Genomic DNA, 20,400 nt, shown 5'->3' with positions numbered 1-20,400 from the left:
GAATAATCGAGAACTAAAAGTTGAATTGTACTGCTTCTTACTTGCTATAACATCAACTTAGAAGCATCTTCTGTGTTCTACTATTTTGCTTTTATTGTCTCTGCATACCGCAGCACACGACATAGCTTTGCAGACGATAAATGTAACCGTTTCAGAGAGAAGAGCGGCCAATGTAACGATATGGCTTTAAGTCGATTCGATAATAAATGAAGAAAACCGACGGATTTCTCAGGTTTTTACTACATATGAACTCTTTTCACATACTCCCGTTCAACGCAGCTGCTAGTCCTCCTCTCATGCAAAATCTTAGGGTCCTAGCTCATGCCCAAGGCACCAAAGAAGGGTAGAAAGTGAATAATCGAGAACTAAAAGTTGAATTGTACTGCTTCTTACTGGCTATAACATCAACTTAGAAGCATCTTCTGTGTTTTACTATATTGCTTTTAGTGTCTCTACCTACCGCAGCACGCGACATTGCTTTGCAGACGATAAATGTAACCGTTTCAGAGAGAAAAGCGGCCAATGTAACGATATGGCTTTAAGTCGATTCGATAATAAATGAAGAAAACCGGCGGATTTCTCTGGTTTTTACTACATATGAACTCTTTTCACATACTCCCGTTCAACGCAGCTGCTAGTCCTCCTCTCATGCAAAATCTTAGGGTCCTAGCTCATGCCCAAGGCACCAAAGAAGGGTAAAAAGTTAATAATCGAGAACTAAAAGTTGAATTGTACTGCTTCTTACTGGCTATAACATCAACATAGAAGCATCTTCTGTGTTCTGCTATTTTGCTTTTAGTGTCTCTGCATACCGCAGCACGCGACATAGCTTTGCAGACGATAAATGTAACCGTTTCAGAGAGAAGAGCGGCCAATGTAACGATAAGGCTTTAAGTCGATTCGATAATAAATGAAGAAAACGGACGGATTTCTCAGGTTTTTACTACATATGAACACTTTTCACATTCTCCCGTGCAACGCAGCTGCTAGTCCTCCTCTCATGCAAAATCTTAGGGTCCTAGCTCATGCCCAAGGCACCAAAGAAGGGTAAAAAGTGAATAATCGAGAACTAAAAGTTGAATTGTACTGCTTCTTACTGGCTATAACATCAACTTAGAAGCATTTCTGTGTTCTACTATTTTGCTTTTAGTGTCTCTGCATACCGCAGCACGCGACATAGCTTTGCAGACGATAAATGTAACCGTTTCAGAGAGAAAAGCGTCCAATGTGTCGATCTGGCTTTATTTTTATTCGATAACAAATGACGACAACGGACGGATTTCTCAGGTTTTTACTACATATGAACACTTTTCACATTCTCCCGTGCAACGCAGCTGCTAGTCCTCCTCTCATGCAAAATCTTAGGGTCCTAGCTCATGCCCAAGGCACCAAAGAAGGGTAAAAAGTGAATAATCGAGAACTAAAAGTTGAATTGTACTGCTTCTTACTGGCTATAACATCAACTTAGAAGCATCTTCTGTGTTCTACTATTTTGCTTTTAGTGTCTCTGCATACCGCAGCACGCGACATAGCTTTGCAGACGATAAATGTAACCGTTTCAGAGAGAAGAGCGGCCAATGTAACGATATGGCTTTAAGTCGATTCGATAATAAATGAAGAAAACGGACGGATTTCTCAGGTTTTTACTACATATGAACACTTTTCACATACTCCCGTTCAACGCAGCTGCTAGTCCTCCTCTCATGCAAAATCTTAGGGTCCTAGCTCATGCCCAAGGCACCAAAGAAGGGTAAAAAGTGAATAATCGAGAACTAAAAGTTGAATTAAACTGCTTCTTACTGGCTATAACATCAACTTAGAAGCATCTTCTGTGTTCTGCTATGTTGCTTTTAGTGTCTCTGCATTCCGCGGCACGCGACATAGCTCTGCAGACGATAAATGTAACCGTTTCAGAGAGAAGAGCGGCCAATGTAACGATATGGCTTTAAGTCGATTCGATAATAAATGAAGAAAACGGACGGATTTCTCAGGTTTTTACTACATATGAACACTTTTCACATACTCCCGTTCAACGCAGCTGCTAGTCCTCCTCTCATGCAAAATCTTAGGTTCCTAGCTCATGCCCAGGGCACCAAAGTAGGGTAAAAAGTGAATAATCGAGAACTAAAAGTTGAATTGTACTGCTTCTTACTTGCTATAACATCAACTTAGAAGCATCTTCTGTGTTCTACTATTTTGCTTTTATTGTCTCTGCATACCGCAGCACACGACATAGCTTTGCAGACGATAAATGTAACCGTTTCAGAGAGAAGAGCGGCCAATGTAACGATATGGCTTTAAGTCGATTCGATAATAAATGAAGAAAACCGACGGATTTCTCAGGTTTTTACTACATATGAACTCTTTTCACATACTCCCGTTCAACGCAGCTGCTAGTCCTCCTCTCATGCAAAATCTTAGGGTCCTAGCTCATGCCCAAGGCACCAAAGAAGGGTAGAAAGTGAATAATCGAGAACTAAAAGTTGAATTGTACTGCTTCTTACTGGCTATAACATCAACTTAGAAGCATCTTCTGTGTTTTACTATATTGCTTTTAGTGTCTCTACCTACCGCAGCACGCGACATTGCTTTGCAGACGATAAATGTAACCGTTTCAGAGAGAAAAGCGGCCAATGTAACGATATGGCTTTAAGTCGATTCGATAATAAATGAAGAAAACCGACGATTTCTCAGGTTTTTACTACATATGAACACTTTTCACATACTCCCGTTCAACGCAGCTGCTAGTCCTCCTCTCATGCAAAATCTTAGGGTCCTAGCTCATGCCCAAGGCACCAAAGAAGGGTAAAAAGTGAATAATCGAGAACTAAAAGTTGAATTGTACTGCTTCTTACTGGCTATAACATCAACTTAGAAGCATCTTCTGTGTTCTACTATTTTGCTTTTAGTGTCTCTGCATACCGCAGCACGCGACATAGCTTTGCAGATGATAAATGTAACCGTTTCAGAGAGAAAAGCGGCCAATGTGTCGATCTGGCTTTATTTTTATTCGATAACAAATGACGACAACGGACGGATTTTTCAGGTTTTTACTACATATGAACACTTTTCATATTCTCCCGTTTAACGCAGCTGCTAGTCCTCCTCTCATGCAAAATCTTAGGGTCCTAGCTCATGCCCAAGGCACCAAAGAAGGGTAAAAAGTGAATAATCGAGAACTAAAAGTTGAATTGTACTGCTTCTTACTGGCTATAACATCAACTTAGAAGCATCTTCTGTGTTCTACTATTTTGCTTTTAGTGTCTCTGCATACCGCAGCACGCCACATAGCTGTGCAGACGATAAATGTAACCGTTTCAGAGAGAAGAGCGGCCAATGTAACGATCTGGCTTTAAGTCGATTCGATAATAAATGAAGAAAACGGACGGATTTCTCATGTTTTTACTACATATGAACACTTTTCACATACTCCCGTTCAACGCAGCTGCTAGTCCTCCTCTCATGCAAAATCTTAGGGTCCTAGCTCATGCCCAAGGCACCAAAGAAGGGTAAAGAGTGAATAATCGAGAACTAAAAGTTGAATTGTACTGCTTCTTACTGGCTATAATATCAACTTAGAAGCATCCTCTGTGTTCTACTATTTTGCTTTTAGTGTCTCTGCATACCGCAGCACGCCACATAGCTTTGCGGACGATAAATGTAACCGTTTCAGAGAGAAAAGCGGCCAATGTGTCGATCTGGCTTTATTTATATTCAATAACAAATGACGACAACGGACGGATTTCTCAGGTTTTTACTACATATGAACACTTTTCACATTCTCCCGTGCAACGCAGCTGCTAGTCCTCCTCTCATGCAAAATCTTAGGGTCCTAGCTCATGCCCAAGGCACCAAAGAAGGGTAAAAAGTGAATAATCGAGAACTAAAAGTTGAATTGTACTGCTTCTTACTGGCTATAACATCAACTTAGAAGCATCTTCTGTGTTCTACTATTTTGCTTTTAGTGTCTCTGCATACCGCAGCACGCGACATAGCTGTGCAGACGATAAATGTAACCGTTTCAGAGAGAAGAGCGGCCAATGTAACGATATGGCTTTAAGTCGACTCGATAATAAATGAAGAAAACGGACGGATTTCTCAGGTTTTTACTACATATGAACACTTTTCACATACTCCCGTTCAACGCAGCTGCTAGTCCTCCTCTCATGCTAAATCTTAGGGTCCTAGCTCATGCCCAAGGCACCAAAGAAGGGTAAAAAGTGAATAATCGAGAACTAAAAGTTGAATTGTACTGCTTCTTACTGGCTATAACATCAACTTAGATGCATCTTCTGTGTTCTACTATTTTGCTTTTAGTGTCTCTGCATACCGCAGCACGCGACATAGCTTTGCAGATGATAAATGTAACCGTTTCAGAGAGAAAAGCGGCCAATGTGTCGATCTGGCTTTATTTTTATTCGATAACAAATGACGACAACGGACGGATTTTTCAGGTTTTTACTACATATGAACACTTTTCATATTCTCCCGTTTAACGCAGCTGCTAGTCCTCCTCTCATGCAAAATCTTAGGGTCCTAGCTCATGCCCAAGGCACCAAAGAAGGGTAAAAAGTGAATAATCGAGAACTAAAAGTTGAATTGTACTGCTTCTTACTGGCTATAACATCAACTTAGAAGCATCTTCTGTGTTCTACTATTTTGCTTTTAGTGTCTCTGCATACCGCAGCACGCGACATAGCTGTGCAGACGATAAATGTAACCGTTTCAGAGAGAAGAGCGGCCAATGTAACGATCTGGCTTTAAGTCGATTCGATAATAAATGAAGAAAACGGACGGATTTCTCATGTTTTTACTACATATGAACACTTTTCACATACTCCCGTTCAACGCAGCTGCTAGTCCTCCTCTCATGCAAAATCTTAGGGTCCTAGCTCATGCCCAAGGCACCAAAGAAGGGTAAAGAGTGAATAATCGAGAACTAAAAGTTGAATTGTACTGCTTCTTACTGGCTATAATATCAACTTAGAAGCATCCTCTGTGTTCTACTATTTTGCTTTTAGTGTCTCTGCATACCGCAGCACGCCACATAGCTTTGCGGACGATAAATGTAACCGTTTCAGAGAGAAAAGCGGCCAATGTGTCGATCTGGCTTTATTTATATTCAATAACAAATGACGACAACGGACGGATTTCTCAGGTTTTTACTACATATGAACACTTTTCACATTCTCCCGTGCAACGCAGCTGCTAGTCCTCCTCTCATGCAAAATCTTAGGGTCCTAGCTCATGCCCAAGGCACCAAAGAAGGGTAAAAAGTGAATAATCGAGAACTAAAAGTTGAATTGTACTGCTTCTTACTGGCTATAACATCAACTTAGAAGCATCTTCTGTGTTCTACTATTTTGCTTTTAGTGTCTCTGCATACCGCAGCACGCGCAGACGATAAATGTAACCGTTTCAGAGAGAAGAGCGGCCAATGTAACGATATGGCTTTAAGTCGACTCGATAATAAATGAAGAAAACGTACGGATTTCTCAGGTTTTTACAACATATGAACACTTTTCACATACTCCCGTTCAACGCAGCTGCTAGTCCTCCTTTGGTGCAAAATCTTAAGGTCCTAGTTCATGTCCAAGGCACTAAAGAAGGGAAAAAAGTCAATAATCGATAAATAAATCTTGGATTGTACTGCTTCTAACTGGCTATAACATCAACTTAGAAGCATCTTCTGTGTTCTACTATTTTGCTTTTAGTGTCTCTGCATACCGCAGCACGCGACATAGCTGTGCAGACGATAAATGTAACCGTTTCAGAGAGAAAAGCGGCCAATGTGTCGATCTGGCTTTATTTTTATTCGATAACAAATGACGACAACGGACGGATTTCTCAGGTTTTTACTACATATGAACACTTTTCACATTCTCCCGTGCAACGCAGCTGCTAGTCCTCCTCTCATGCAAAATCGTAGGGTCCTAGCTCATGCCCATAGCACCAAAGAAGGGTAAAAGGTGAATAATCGAGAACTAAAAGTTGAATTGTACTGCTTCTTACTGGCTATAACATCAACTTAGAAGCATCTTCTGTGTTCTACTATTTTGCTTTTAGTGTCTCTGCATACCGCAGCACGCGACATAGCTGTGCAGACGATAAATGTAACCGTTTCAGAGAGAAAAGCGGCCAATGTGTCGATCTGGCTTTATTTTTATTCGATAACAAATGACGACAACGGACGGATTTCTCAGGTTTTTACTACATATGAACACTTTTCACATTCTCCCGTGCAACGCAGCTGCTAGTCCTCCTCTCATGCAAAATCTTAGGGTCCTAGCTCATGCCCAAGGCACCAAAGAAGGGTAAAAAGTGAATAATCGAGAACTAAAAGTTGAATTGTACTGCTTCTTACTGGCTATAACATCAACTTAGAAGCATCTTCTGTGTTCTACTATTTTGCTTTTAGTGTCTCTGCATACCGCAGCACGCGACATAGCTGTGCAGACGATAAATGTAACCGTTTCAGAGAGAAGAGCGGCCAATGTAACGATCTGGCTTTAAGTCGATTCGATAATAAATGAAGAAAACGGACGGATTTCTCATGTTTTTACTACATATGAACACTTTTCACATACTCCCGTTCAACGCAGCTGCTAGTCCTCCTCTCATGCAAAATCTTAGGGTCCTAGCTCATGCCCAAGGCACCAAAGAAGGGTAAAGAGTGAATAATCGAGAACTAAAAGTTGAATTGTACTGCTTCTTACTGGCTATAATATCAACTTAGAAGCATCCTCTGTGTTCTACTATTTTGCTTTTAGTGTCTCTGCATACCGCAGCACGCCACATAGCTTTGCGGACGATAAATGTAACCGTTTCAGAGAGAAAAGCGGCCAATGTGTCGATCTGGCTTTATTTATATTCAATAACAAATGACGACAACGGACGGATTTCTCAGGTTTTTACTACATATGAACACTTTTCACATTCTCCCGTGCAACGCAGCTGCTAGTCCTCCTCTCATGCAAAATCTTAGGGTCCTAGCTCATGCCCAAGGCACCAAAGAAGGGTAAAAAGTGAATAATCGAGAACTAAAAGTTGAATTGTACTGCTTCTTACTGGCTATAACATCAACTTAGAAGCATCTTCTGTGTTCTACTATTTTGCTTTTAGTGTCTCTGCATACCGCAGCACGCGACATAGCTGTGCAGACGATAAATGTAACCGTTTCAGAGAGAAGAGCGGCCAATGTAACGATATGGCTTTAAGTCGACTCGATAATAAATGAAGAAAACGGACGGATTTCTCAGGTTTTTACTACATATGAACACTTTTCACATACTCCCGTTCAACGCAGCTGCTAGTCCTCCTCTCATGCTAAATCTTAGGGTCCTAGCTCATGCCCAAGGCACCAAAGAAGGGTAAAAAGTGAATAATCGAGAACTAAAAGTTGAATTGTACTGCTTCTTACTGGCTATAACATCAACTTAGATGCATCTTCTGTGTTCTACTATTTTGCTTTTAGTGTCTCTGCATACCGCAGCACGCGACATAGCTTTGCAGATGATAAATGTAACCGTTTCAGAGAGAAAAGCGGCCAATGTGTCGATCTGGCTTTATTTTTATTCGATAACAAATGACGACAACGGACGGATTTTTCAGGTTTTTACTACATATGAACACTTTTCATATTCTCCCGTTTAACGCAGCTGCTAGTCCTCCTCTCATGCAAAATCTTAGGGTCCTAGCTCATGCCCAAGGCACCAAAGAAGGGTAAAAAGTGAATAATCGAGAACTAAAAGTTGAATTGTACTGCTTCTTACTGGCTATAACATCAACTTAGAAGCATCTTCTGTGTTCTACTATTTTGCTTTTAGTGTCTCTGCATACCGCAGCACGCGACATAGCTGTGCAGACGATAAATGTAACCGTTTCAGAGAGAAGAGCGGCCAATGTAACGATCTGGCTTTAAGTCGATTCGATAATAAATGAAGAAAACGGACGGATTTCTCATGTTTTTACTACATATGAACACTTTTCACATACTCCCGTTCAACGCAGCTGCTAGTCCTCCTCTCATGCAAAATCTTAGGGTCCTAGCTCATGCCCAAGGCACCAAAGAAGGGTAAAGAGTGAATAATCGAGAACTAAAAGTTGAATTGTACTGCTTCTTACTGGCTATAATATCAACTTAGAAGCATCCTCTGTGTTCTACTATTTTGCTTTTAGTGTCTCTGCATACCGCAGCACGCCACATAGCTTTGCGGACGATAAATGTAACCGTTTCAGAGAGAAAAGCGGCCAATGTGTCGATCTGGCTTTATTTATATTCAATAACAAATGACGACAACGGACGGATTTCTCAGGTTTTTACTACATATGAACACTTTTCACATTCTCCCGTGCAACGCAGCTGCTAGTCCTCCTCTCATGCAAAATCTTAGGGTCCTAGCTCATGCCCAAGGCACCAAAGAAGGGTAAAAAGTGAATAATCGAGAACTAAAAGTTGAATTGTACTGCTTCTTACTGGCTATAACATCAACTTAGAAGCATCTTCTGTGTTCTACTATTTTGCTTTTAGTGTCTCTGCATACCGCAGCACGCGCAGACGATAAATGTAACCGTTTCAGAGAGAAGAGCGGCCAATGTAACGATATGGCTTTAAGTCGACTCGATAATAAATGAAGAAAACGTACGGATTTCTCAGGTTTTTACAACATATGAACACTTTTCACATACTCCCGTTCAACGCAGCTGCTAGTCCTCCTTTGGTGCAAAATCTTAAGGTCCTAGTTCATGTCCAAGGCACTAAAGAAGGGAAAAAAGTCAATAATCGATAAATAAATCTTGGATTGTACTGCTTCTAACTGGCTATAACATCAACTTAGAAGCATCTTCTGTGTTCTACTATTTTGCTTTTAGTGTCTCTGCATACCGCAGCACGCGACATAGCTGTGCAGACGATAAATGTAACCGTTTCAGAGAGAAAAGCGGCCAATGTGTCGATCTGGCTTTATTTTTATTCGATAACAAATGACGACAACGGACGGATTTCTCAGGTTTTTACTACATATGAACACTTTTCACATTCTCCCGTGCAACGCAGCTGCTAGTCCTCCTCTCATGCAAAATCGTAGGGTCCTAGCTCATGCCCATAGCACCAAAGAAGGGTAAAAGGTGAATAATCGAGAACTAAAAGTTGAATTGTACTGCTTCTTACTGGCTATAACATCAACTTAGAAGCATCTTCTGTGTTCTACTATTTTGCTTTTAGTGTCTCTGCATACCGCAGCACGCGACATAGCTGTGCAGACGATAAATGTAACCGTTTCAGAGAGAAAAGCGGCCAATGTGTCGATCTGGCTTTATTTTTATTCGATAACAAATGACGACAACGGACGGATTTCTCAGGTTTTTACTACATATGAACACTTTTCACATTCTCCCGTGCAACGCAGCTGCTAGTCCTCCTCTCATGCAAAATCTTAGGGTCCTAGCTCATGCCCAAGGCACCAAAGAAGGGTAAAAAGTGAATAATCGAGAACTAAAAGTTGAATTGTACTGCTTCTTACTGGCTATAACATCAACTTAGAAGCATCTTCTGTGTTCTGCTATTTTGATTTTAGTGTCTCTGCATACCGCAGCACGCCACATAGCTTTGCAGACGATAAATGTAACTGTTTCAGAGAGAAAAGCGGCCAATGTGTCGATCTGGCTTTATTTTTATTCGATAACAAATGACGACAACGGACGGATTTCTCAGGTTTTTACTACATATGAACACTTTTCACATTCTCCCGTGCAACGCAGCTGCTAGTCCTCCTCTCATGCAAAATCTTAGGGTCCTAGCTCATGCCCAAGGCACCAAAGAAGGGTAAAAAGTGAATAATCGAGAACTAAAAGTTGAATTGTACTGCTTCTTACTGGCTATAACATCAACTTAGAAGCATCTGCTGTGTTCTACTATTTTGCTTTTAATGTCTCTGCATACCGCAGCACGCCACATAGCTTTGCAGACAATAAATGTAACCGTTTCAGAGAGAAAAGCGGCCAATGTGTCGATCTGGCTTTATTTTTATTCGATAACAAATGACGACAACGGACGGATTTCTCAGGTTTTTACTACATATGAACACTTTTCACATACTCCCGTTCAACGCAGCTGCTAGTCCTCCTCTCATGCAAAATCGTAGGGTCCTAGCTCATGCCCAAGGCACCAAAGAAGGGTAAAAAGTGAATAATCGAGAACTAAAAGTTGAATTGTACTGCTTCTTACTGGCTATAACATCAACTTAGAAGCATCTTCTGTGTTCTACTATTTTGCTTTTAGTGTCTCTGCATACCGCAGCACGCGACATAGCTGTGCAGACGATAAATGTAACCGTTTCAGAGAGAAAAGCGGCCAATGTGTCGATCTGGCTTTATTTTTATTCGATAACAAATGACGACAACGGACGGATTTCTTAGGTTTTTACTACATATGAACACTTTTCACATTCTCCCGTGCAACGCAGCTGCTAGTCCTCCTCTCATGCAAAATCTTAGGGTCCTAGCTCATGCCCAAGGCACCAAAGAAGGGTAAAAAGTGAATAATCGAGAACTAAAAGTTGAATTGTACTGCTTCTTACTGGCTATAACATCAACTTAGAAGCATCTTCTGTGTTCTACTATTTTGATTTTAGTGTCTCTGCATACCGCAGCACGCCACATAGCTTTGCAGACGATAAATGTAACTGTTTCAGAGAGAAAAGCGGCCAATGTGTCGATCTGGCTTTATTTTTATTCGATAACAAATGACGAAAACGGACGGATTTCTCAGGTTTTTACTACATATGAACACTTTTCACATTCTCCCGTGCAACGCAGCTGCTAGTCCTCCTCTCATGCAAAATCTTAGGGTCCTAGCTCATGCCCAAGGCACCAAAGAAGGGTAAAAAGTGAATAATCGAGAACTAAAAGTTGAATTGTACTGCTTCTTACTGGCTATAACATCAACATAGAAGCATCTTCTGCGTTCTGCTATTTTGCTTTTAGTGTCTCTGCATACCGCAGCACGCGACATAGCTTTGCAGACGATAAATGTAACCGTTTCAGAGAGAAGAGCGGCCAATGTAACGATATGGTTTTAAGTCGATTCGATAATAAATGAAGAAAACGGACGGATTTCTCAGGTTTTTACTACATATGAACACTTTTCACATACTCCCGTTCAACGCAGCTGCTAGTCCTCCTCTCATGCAAAATCTTAGGGTCCTAGCTCATGCCCAAGGCACCAAAGAAGGGTAAAAAGTGAATAATCGAGAACTAAAAGTTGAATTGTACTGCTTCTAACTGGCTATAACATCAACTTAGAAGCATCTTCTGTGTTCTACTATTTTGCTTTTAGTGTCTCTGCATACCGCAGCACGCGACATAGCTTTGCAGACGATAAATGTAACCGTTTCAGAGAGAAAAGCTGCCAATGTGTCGATCTGGCTTTATTTTTATTCGATAACAAATGACGACAACGGACGGATTTCTCAGGTTTTTACTACATATGAACACTTTTCACATTCTCCCGTGCAACGCAGCTGCTAGTCCTCCTCTCATGCAAAATCTTAGGGTCCTAGCTCATGCCCAAGGCACCAAAGAAGGGTAAAAAGTGAATAATCGAGAACTAAAAGTTGAATTGTACTGCTTCTTACTGGCTATAACATCAACTTAGAAGCATCTTCTGTGTTCTGCTATTTTGCTTTTAGTGTCTCTGCATACCGCAGCACGCGACATAGCTTTGCAGACGATAAATGTAACCGTTTCAGAGAGAAGAGCGGCCAATGTAACGATATGGCCTTAAGTCGATTCGATAATAAATGAAGAAAACGGACGGATTTCTCAGGTTTTTACTACATATGAACACTTTTCACATACTCCCGTTCAACGCAGCTGCTAGTCCTCCTCTCATGCAAAATCTTAGGGTCCTAGCTCATGCCCAAGGCACCAAAGAAGGGTAAAAAGTGAATAATCGAGAACTAAAAGTTGAATTGTACTGCTTCTTACTGGCTATAACATCAACTTAGAAGCATCTTCTGTGTTCTGCTATTTTGCTTTTAGTGTCTCTGCATTCCGCGGCACGCGACATAGCTCTGCAGACGATAAATGTAACCGTTTCAGAGAGAAGAGCGGCCAATGTAACGATATGGCTTTAAGTCGATTCGATAATAAATGAAGAAAACGGACGGATTTCTCAGGTTTTTACTACATATGAACACTTTTCACATACTCCCGTTCAACGCAGCTGCTAGTCCTCCTCTCATGCAAAATCTTAGGTTCCTAGCTCATGCCCAGGGCACCAAAGAAGGGTAAAAAGTGAATAATCGAGAACTAAAAGTTGAATTGTACTGCTTCTTACTTGCTATAACATCAACTTAGAAGCATCTTCTGTGTTCTACTATTTTGCTTTTATTGTCTCTGCATACCGCAGCACACGACATAGCTTTGCAGACGATAAATGTAACCGTTTCAGAGAGAAGAGCGGCCAATGTAACGATATGGCTTTAAGTCGATTCGATAATAAATGAAGAAAACCGACGGATTTCTCAGGTTTTTACTACATATGAACTCTTTTCACATACTCCCGTTCAACGCAGCTGCTAGTCCTCCTCTCATGCAAAATCTTAGGGTCCTAGCTCATGCCCAAGGCACCAAAGAAGGGTAGAAAGTGAATAATCGAGAACTAAAAGTTGAATTGTACTGCTTCTTACTGGCTATAACATCAACTTAGAAGCATCTTCTGTGTTCTACTATTTTGCTTTTAGTGTCTCTGCATACCGCAGCACGCGACATAGCTTTGCAGATGATAAATGTAACCGTTTCAGAGAGAAAAGCGGCCAATGTGTCGATCTGGCTTTATTTTTATTCGATAACAAATGACGACAACGGACGGATTTTTCAGGTTTTTACTACATATGAACACTTTTCATATTCTCCCGTTTAACGCAGCTGCTAGTCCTCCTCTCATGCAAAATCTTAGGGTCCTAGCTCATGCCCAAGGCACCAAAGAAGGGTAAAAAGTGAATAATCGAGAACTAAAAGTTGAATTGTACTGCTTCTTACTGGCTATAACATCAACTTAGAAGCATCTTCTCTGTTCTACTATTTTGCTTTTAGTGTCTCTGCATACCGCAGCACGCGACATAGCTGTGCAGACGATAAATGTAACCGTTTCAGAGAGAAGAGCGGCCAATGTAACGATCTGGCTTTAAGTCGATTCGATAATAAATGAAGAAAACGGACGGATTTCTCATGTTTTTACTACATATGAACACTTTTCACATACTCCCGTTCAACGCAGCTGCTAGTCCTCCTCTCATGCAAAATCTTAGGGTCCTAGCTCATGCCCAAGGCACCAAAGAAGGGTAAAGAGTGAATAATCGAGAACTAAAAGTTGAATTGTACTGCTTCTTACTGGCTATAATATCAACTTAGAAGCATCCTCTGTGTTCTACTATTTTGCTTTTAGTGTCTCTGCATACCGCAGCACGCCACATAGCTTTGCGGACGATAAATGTAACCGTTTCAGAGAGAAAAGCGGCCAATGTGTCGATCTGGCTTTATTTATATTCAATAACAAATGACGACAACGGACGGATTTCTCAGGTTTTTACTACATATGAACACTTTTCACATTCTCCCGTGCAACGCAGCTGCTAGTCCTCCTCTCATGCAAAATCTTAGGGTCCTAGCTCATGCCCAAGGCACCAAAGAAGGGTAAAAAGTGAATAATCGAGAACTAAAAGTTGAATTGTACTGCTTCTTACTGGCTATAACATCAACTTAGAAGCATCTTCTGTGTTCTACTATTTTGCTTTTAGTGTCTCTGCATACCGCAGCACGCGACATAGCTTTGCAGACGATAAATGTAACCGTTTCAGAGAGAAGAGCGGCCAATGTAACGATATGGCTTTAAGTCGACTCGATAATAAATGAAGAAAACGGACGGATTTCTCAGGTTTTTACTACATATGAACACTTTTCACATACTCCCGTTCAACGCAGCTGCTAGTCCTCCTCTCATGCAAAATCGTAGGGTCCTAGCTCATGCCCAAGGCACCAAAGAAGGGTAAAAAGTGAATAATCGAGAACTAAAAGTTGAATTGTACTGCTTCTTACTGGCTATAACATCAACTTAGAAGCATCTTCTGTGTTCTACTATTTTGCTTTTAGTGTCTCTGCATACCGCAGCACGCGACATAGCTTTGCAGATGATAAATGTAACCGTTTCAGAGAGAAAAGCGGCCAATGTGTCGATCTGGCTTTATTTTTATTCGATAACAAATGACGACAACGGACGGATTTTTCAGGTTTTTACTACATATGAACACTTTTCATATTCTCCCGTTTAACGCAGCTGCTAGTCCTCCTCTCATGCAAAATCTTAGGGTCCTAGCTCATGCCCAAGGCACCAAAGAAGGGTAAAAAGTGAATAATCGAGAACTAAAAGTTGAATTGTACTGCTTCTTACTGGCTATAACATCAACTTAGAAGCATCTTCTGTGTTCTACTATTTTGCTTTTAGTGTCTCTGCATACCGCAGCACGCGACATAGCTGTGCAGACGATAAATGTAACCGTTTCAGAGAGAAGAGCGGCCAATGTAACGATCTGGCTTTAAGTCGATTCGATAATAAATGAAGAAAACGGACGGATTTCTCATGTTTTTACTACATATGAACACTTTTCACATACTCCCGTTCAACGCAGCTGCTAGTCCTCCTCTCATGCAAAATCTTAGGGTCCTAGCTCATGCCCAAGGCACCAAAGAAGGGTAAAGAGTGAATAATCGAGAACTAAAAGTTGAATTGTACTGCTTCTAACTGGCTATAATATCAACTTAGAAGCATCCTCTGTGTTCTACTATTTTGCTTTTAGTGTCTCTGCATACCGCAGCACGCCACATAGCTTTGCGGACGATAAATGTAACCGTTTCAGAGAGAAAAGCGGCCAATGTGTCGATCTGGCTTTATTTATATTCAATAACAAATGACGACAACGGACGGATTTCTCAGGTTTTTACTACATATGAACACTTTTCACATACTCCCGTGCAACGCAGCTGCTAGTCCTCCTCTCATGCAAAATCTTAGGGTCCTAGCTCATGCCCAAGGCACCAAAGAAGGGTAAAAAGTGGATAATCGAGAACTAAAAGTTGAATTGTACTGCTTCTTACTGGCTATAACATCAACTTAGAAGCATCTTCTGTGTTCTACTATTTTGCTTTTAGTGTCTCTGCATACCGCAGCACGCGACATAGCTTTGCAGACGATAAATGTTACCGTTTCAGAGAGAAAAGCAGCCAATGTGTCGATCTGGAATTATTTTTATTAGATAACAAATGACGACAACGGACGGATTTCGCAGGTTTTTACTACATATGAACACTTTTCACATTCTCCCGTGCAACGCAGCTGCTAGTCCTCCTCCCATGCAAAATCTTAGGGTCCTAGCTCATGCCCAAGGCACCAAAGAAGGTAAAAAGTGAATAATCGAGAACTAAAAGTTGAATTGTACTGCTTCTTACTGGCTATAACATCAACTTAGAAGCATCTTCTGTGTTCTACTATTTTGCTTTTAGTGTCTCTGCATACCGCAGCACGCGACATAGCTTTGCAGACCATAAATGTAACCGTTTCAGAGAGAAGAGCGGCTAATGTAACGATATGGCGTTAAGTCTATTCGATAATAAATGAAGGAAACGGACGGATTCCTCAGGTTTTTACTACATATGAACACTTTTCACATACTCCCGTTCAACGCAGCTGCTAGTCCTCCTCTCATGCAAAATCTTATGGTCCTAGCTCGTGCCCAAGGCACCAAAGAAGGGTAAAAAGTGAATAATCGAGAACTAAAAGTTGAATTGTACTGCTTCATACTGGCTATAACATCAACTTAGAAGTATCTTCTGTGTTCTACTATTTTGCTTTTAGTGTCTCTGCATACCGCAGCACGCGACATAGCTTTGCAGACGATAAATGTAACCGTTTCAGAGAGAAGAGCGGCCAATGTAACGATATGGCTTTACGTCGATTCGATAATAAATGAGGAAAACGTACGGATTTCTCAGGTTTTTACAACATATGAACACTTTTCACATACTCCCGTTCAACGCAGCTGCTAGTCCTCCTTTGGTGCAAAATCTTAAGGTCCTAGTTCATGTCCAAGGCACTAAAGAAGGGAAAAAAGTCAATAATCGATAAATAAATCTTGGATTGTACTGCTTGTAACTGGCTATAACATCAACTTAGAAGCATCTTCTGTGTTCTACTATTTTGCTTTTAGTGTCTCTGCATACCGCAGCGCGCGACATAGCTTTGCAGACGATAAATGTAACCGTTTCAGAGAGAAGAGCGGCCAATGTAACGATATGGCTTTAAGTCGATTCGATAATAAATGAAGAAAACGGACGGATTTCTCAGGTTTTTACTACATATGAACACTTTTTACATACTCCCGTTCAACGCAGCTGCTAGTCCTCCTCTCATGCAAAATCTTAGGGTCCTAGCTCATGCCCAAGGCACCAAAGAAGGGTAAAAAGTGAATAATCGAGAACTAAAAGTTGAATTGTACTGTTTCTTACTGGCTATAACATCAACTTAGAAGCATCTTCTGTGTTCTACTGTTTTGCTTTTAGTGTCTCTGCATACCGCAGCACGCGACATAGCTTTGCAGACGATAAATGTAACCGTTTCAGAGAGAAAAGCGGCCAATGTGTCGATCTGGCTTTATTTTTATTCGATAACAAATGACGACAACGGACGGATTTCTCAGGTTTTTACTACATATGAACACTTTTCACATACTCCCGTTCAACGCAGCTGCTAGTCCTCCTCTCATGCAAAATCTTAGGGTCCTAGCTCATGCCCAAGGCACCAAAGAAGGGTAAAAAGTGAATAATCGAGAACTAAAAGTTGAATTGCACTGCTTCTTACTGGCTATAACATCAACTTAGAAGCATCTTCTGTGTTCTACTATTTTGATTTTAGTGTCTCTGCATACCGCAGGACGCCACATAGCTTTGCAGACGATAAATGTAACCGTTTCAGAGAGAAAAGCGGCCAATGTGTCGATCTGGCTTTATTTTTATTCGATAACAAATGACGACAACGGACGGATTTCTCAGGTTTTTACTACATATGAACACTTTTCACATTCTCCCGTGCAACGCAGCTGCTAGTCCTCCTCTCATGCAAAATCTTAGGGTCCTAGCTCATGCCCAGGGCACCAAAGAAGGGTAAAAAGTGAATAATCGAGAACTAAAAGTTGAATTGTACTGCTTCTTACTGGCTATAACATCAACTTAGAAGCATCTTCTGTGTTCTACTATTTTGATTTTAGTGTCTCTGCATACCGCAGCAGCCCACATAGCTTTGCAGACGATAAATGTAACTGTTTCAGAGAGAAAAGCGGCCAATGTGTCGATCTGGCTTTATTTTTATTCGATAACAAATGACGACAACGGACGGGTTTCTCAGGTTTTTACTACATATGAACACTTTTCACATTCTCCCGTGCAACGCAGCTGCTAGTCCTCCTCTCATGCAAAATCTTAGGGTCCTAGCTCATGCCCAAGGCACCAAAGAAGGGTAAAAAGTGAATAATCGAGAACTAAAAGTTGAATTGTACTGCTTCTTACTGGCTATAACATCAACATAGAAGCATCTTCTGTGTTCTGCTATTTTGCTTTTAGTGTCTCTGCATACCGCAGCACGCGACATAGCTTTGCAGACGATAAATGTAACCGTTTCAGAGAGAAGAGCGGCCAATGTAACGATATGGCTTTAAGTCGATTCGATAATAAATGAAGAAAACGGACGGATTTCTCAGGTTTTTACTACATATGAACACTTTTCACATACTCCCGTTCAACGCAGCTGCTAGTCCTCCTCTCATGCAAAATCTTAGGGTCCTAGCTCATGCCCAAGGCACCAAAGAAGGGTAAAAAGTGAATAATCGAGAACTAAAAGTTGAATTGTACTGCTTCTTACTGGCTATAACATCAACTTAGAAGCATCTTCTGTGTTCTACTATTTTGCTTTTAGTGTCTCTGCATACCGCAGCACTCCACATAGCTTTGCAGACGATAAATGTAACCGTTTCAGAGAGAAATGCGGCCAATGTGTCGATGTGGCTTTATTTTTATTCGATAACAAATGACGACAACGGACGGATTTCTCAGGTTTTTACTACATATGAACACTTTTCACATTCTCCCGTGCAACGCAGCTGCTAGTCCTCATCCCATGCAAAATCTTAGGGTCCTAGCTCATGCCCAAGGCACCAAAGAAGGGTAAAAAGTGAATAATCGAGAACTAAAAGTTGAATTGTACTGCTTCTTACTGGCTATAACATCAACTTAGAAGCATCCTCTGTGTTCTACTATTTTGCTTTTAGTGTCTCTGCATACCGCAGCACGCCTCATAGCTTTGCGGACGATAAATGTAACCGTTTCAGAGAGAAAAGCGGCCAATGTGTCGATCTGGCTTTATTTATATTCAATAACAAATGACGACAACGGACGGATTTCTCAGGTTTTTACTACATATGAACACTTTTCACATTCTCCCGTGCAACGCAGCTGCTAGTCCTCCTCTCATGCAAAATCTTAGGGTCCTAGCTCATGCCCAAGGCACCAAAGAAGGGTAAAAAGTGAATAATCGAGAACTAAAAGTTGAATTGTACTGCTTCTTACTGGCTATAACATCAACTTAGATGCATCTTCTGTGTTCTACTATTTTGCTTTTAGTGTCTCTGCATACCGCAGCACGCGACATAGCTTTGCAGACGATAAATGTAACCGTTTCAGAGAGAAGAGCGGCCAATGTAACGATATGGCTTTAAGTCGACTCGATAATAAATGAAGAAAACGGACGGATTTCTCAGGTTTTTACTACATATGAACACTTTTCACATACTCTCGTTCAACGCAGCTGCTAGTCCTCCTCTCATGCAAAATCTTAGGGTCCTAGCTCATGCCCAAGGCACCAAATAAGGGTAAAAAGTGAATAATCGAGAACTAAAAGTTGAATTGTACTGCTTCTTACTGGCTATAACATCAACTTAGAAGCATCTTCTGTGTTCTACTATTTTGCTTTTAGTGTCTCTGCATACCGCAGCACGCCACATAGCTTTGCAGACGATAAATGTAACCGTTTCAGAGAGAAAAGCGGCCAATGTGTCGATCTGGCTTTATTTTTATTCGATAACAAATGACGACAACGGACTTATTTCTCAGGTTTTGACTACATATGAACACTTTTCACATACTCCCGTGCAACGCAGCTGCTAGTCCTCCTCTCATGCAAAATCTTAGGGTCCTAGCTCATGCCCAAGGCACCAAAGAAGGGTAAAAAGTGGATAATCGAGAACTAAAAGTTGAATTGTACTGCTTCTTACTGGCTATAACATCAACTTAGAAGCATCTTCTGTGTTCTACTATTTTGCTTTTAGTGTCTCTGCATACCGCAGCACGCGACATAGCTTTGCAGACGATAAATGTAACCGTTTCAGAGAGAAAAGCAGCCAATGTGTCGATCTGGCTTTATTTTTATTCGGTAACAAATGACGACAACGGACGGATTTCTCAGGTTTTTACTACATATGAACACTTTTCACATTCTCCCGTGCAACGCAGCTGCTAGTCCTCCTCCCATGCAAAATCTTAGGGTCCTAGCTCATGCCCAAGGCACCAAAGAAGGGTAAAAAGTGGATAATCGAGAACTAAAAGTTGAATTGTACTGCTTCTTACTGGCTATAACATCAACTTAGATGCATCTTCTGTGTTCTACTATTTTGCTTTTAGTGTCTCTGCATACCGCAGCACGCGACATAGCTTTGCAGACGATAAATGTTACCGTTTCAGAGAGAAAAGCAGCCAATGTGTCGATCTGGCTTTATTTTTATTCGATAACAAATGACGACAACGGACGGATTTCTCAGGTTTTTACTACATATGAACACTTTTCACATTCTCCCGTGCAACGCAGCTGCTAGTCCTCCTCCCATGCAAAATCTTAGGGTCCTAGCTCATGCCCAAGGCACCAAAGAAGGGTAAAAAGTGAATAATCGAGAACTAAAAGTTGAATTGTACTGCTTCTTACTGGCTATAACATCAACTTAGAAGCATCTTCTGTGTTCTACTATTTTGCTTTTAGTGTCTCTGCATACCGCAGCACGCGACATAGCTTTGCAGACGATAAATGTAACCGTTTCAGAGAGAAGAGCGGCCAATGTAACGATATGGCTTTAAGTCGATTCGATAATAAATGAAGGAAACGGACGGATTCCTCAGGTTTTTACTACATATGAACACCTTTCACATACTCCCGTTCAACGCAGCTCCTAGTCCTCCTCTCATGCAAAATCTTATGGTCCTAGCTCGTGCCCAAGGCACCAAAGAAGGGTAAAAAGTGAATAATCG

The sequence above is a fragment of the Schistocerca gregaria genome, unplaced genomic scaffold (genome assembly GCF_023897955.1).
Source record: "Schistocerca gregaria isolate iqSchGreg1 unplaced genomic scaffold, iqSchGreg1.2 ptg000244l, whole genome shotgun sequence".
Taxonomy (NCBI): domain Eukaryota; kingdom Metazoa; phylum Arthropoda; class Insecta; order Orthoptera; family Acrididae; genus Schistocerca; species Schistocerca gregaria.
This window is presented reverse-complemented; position numbering follows the sequence as displayed.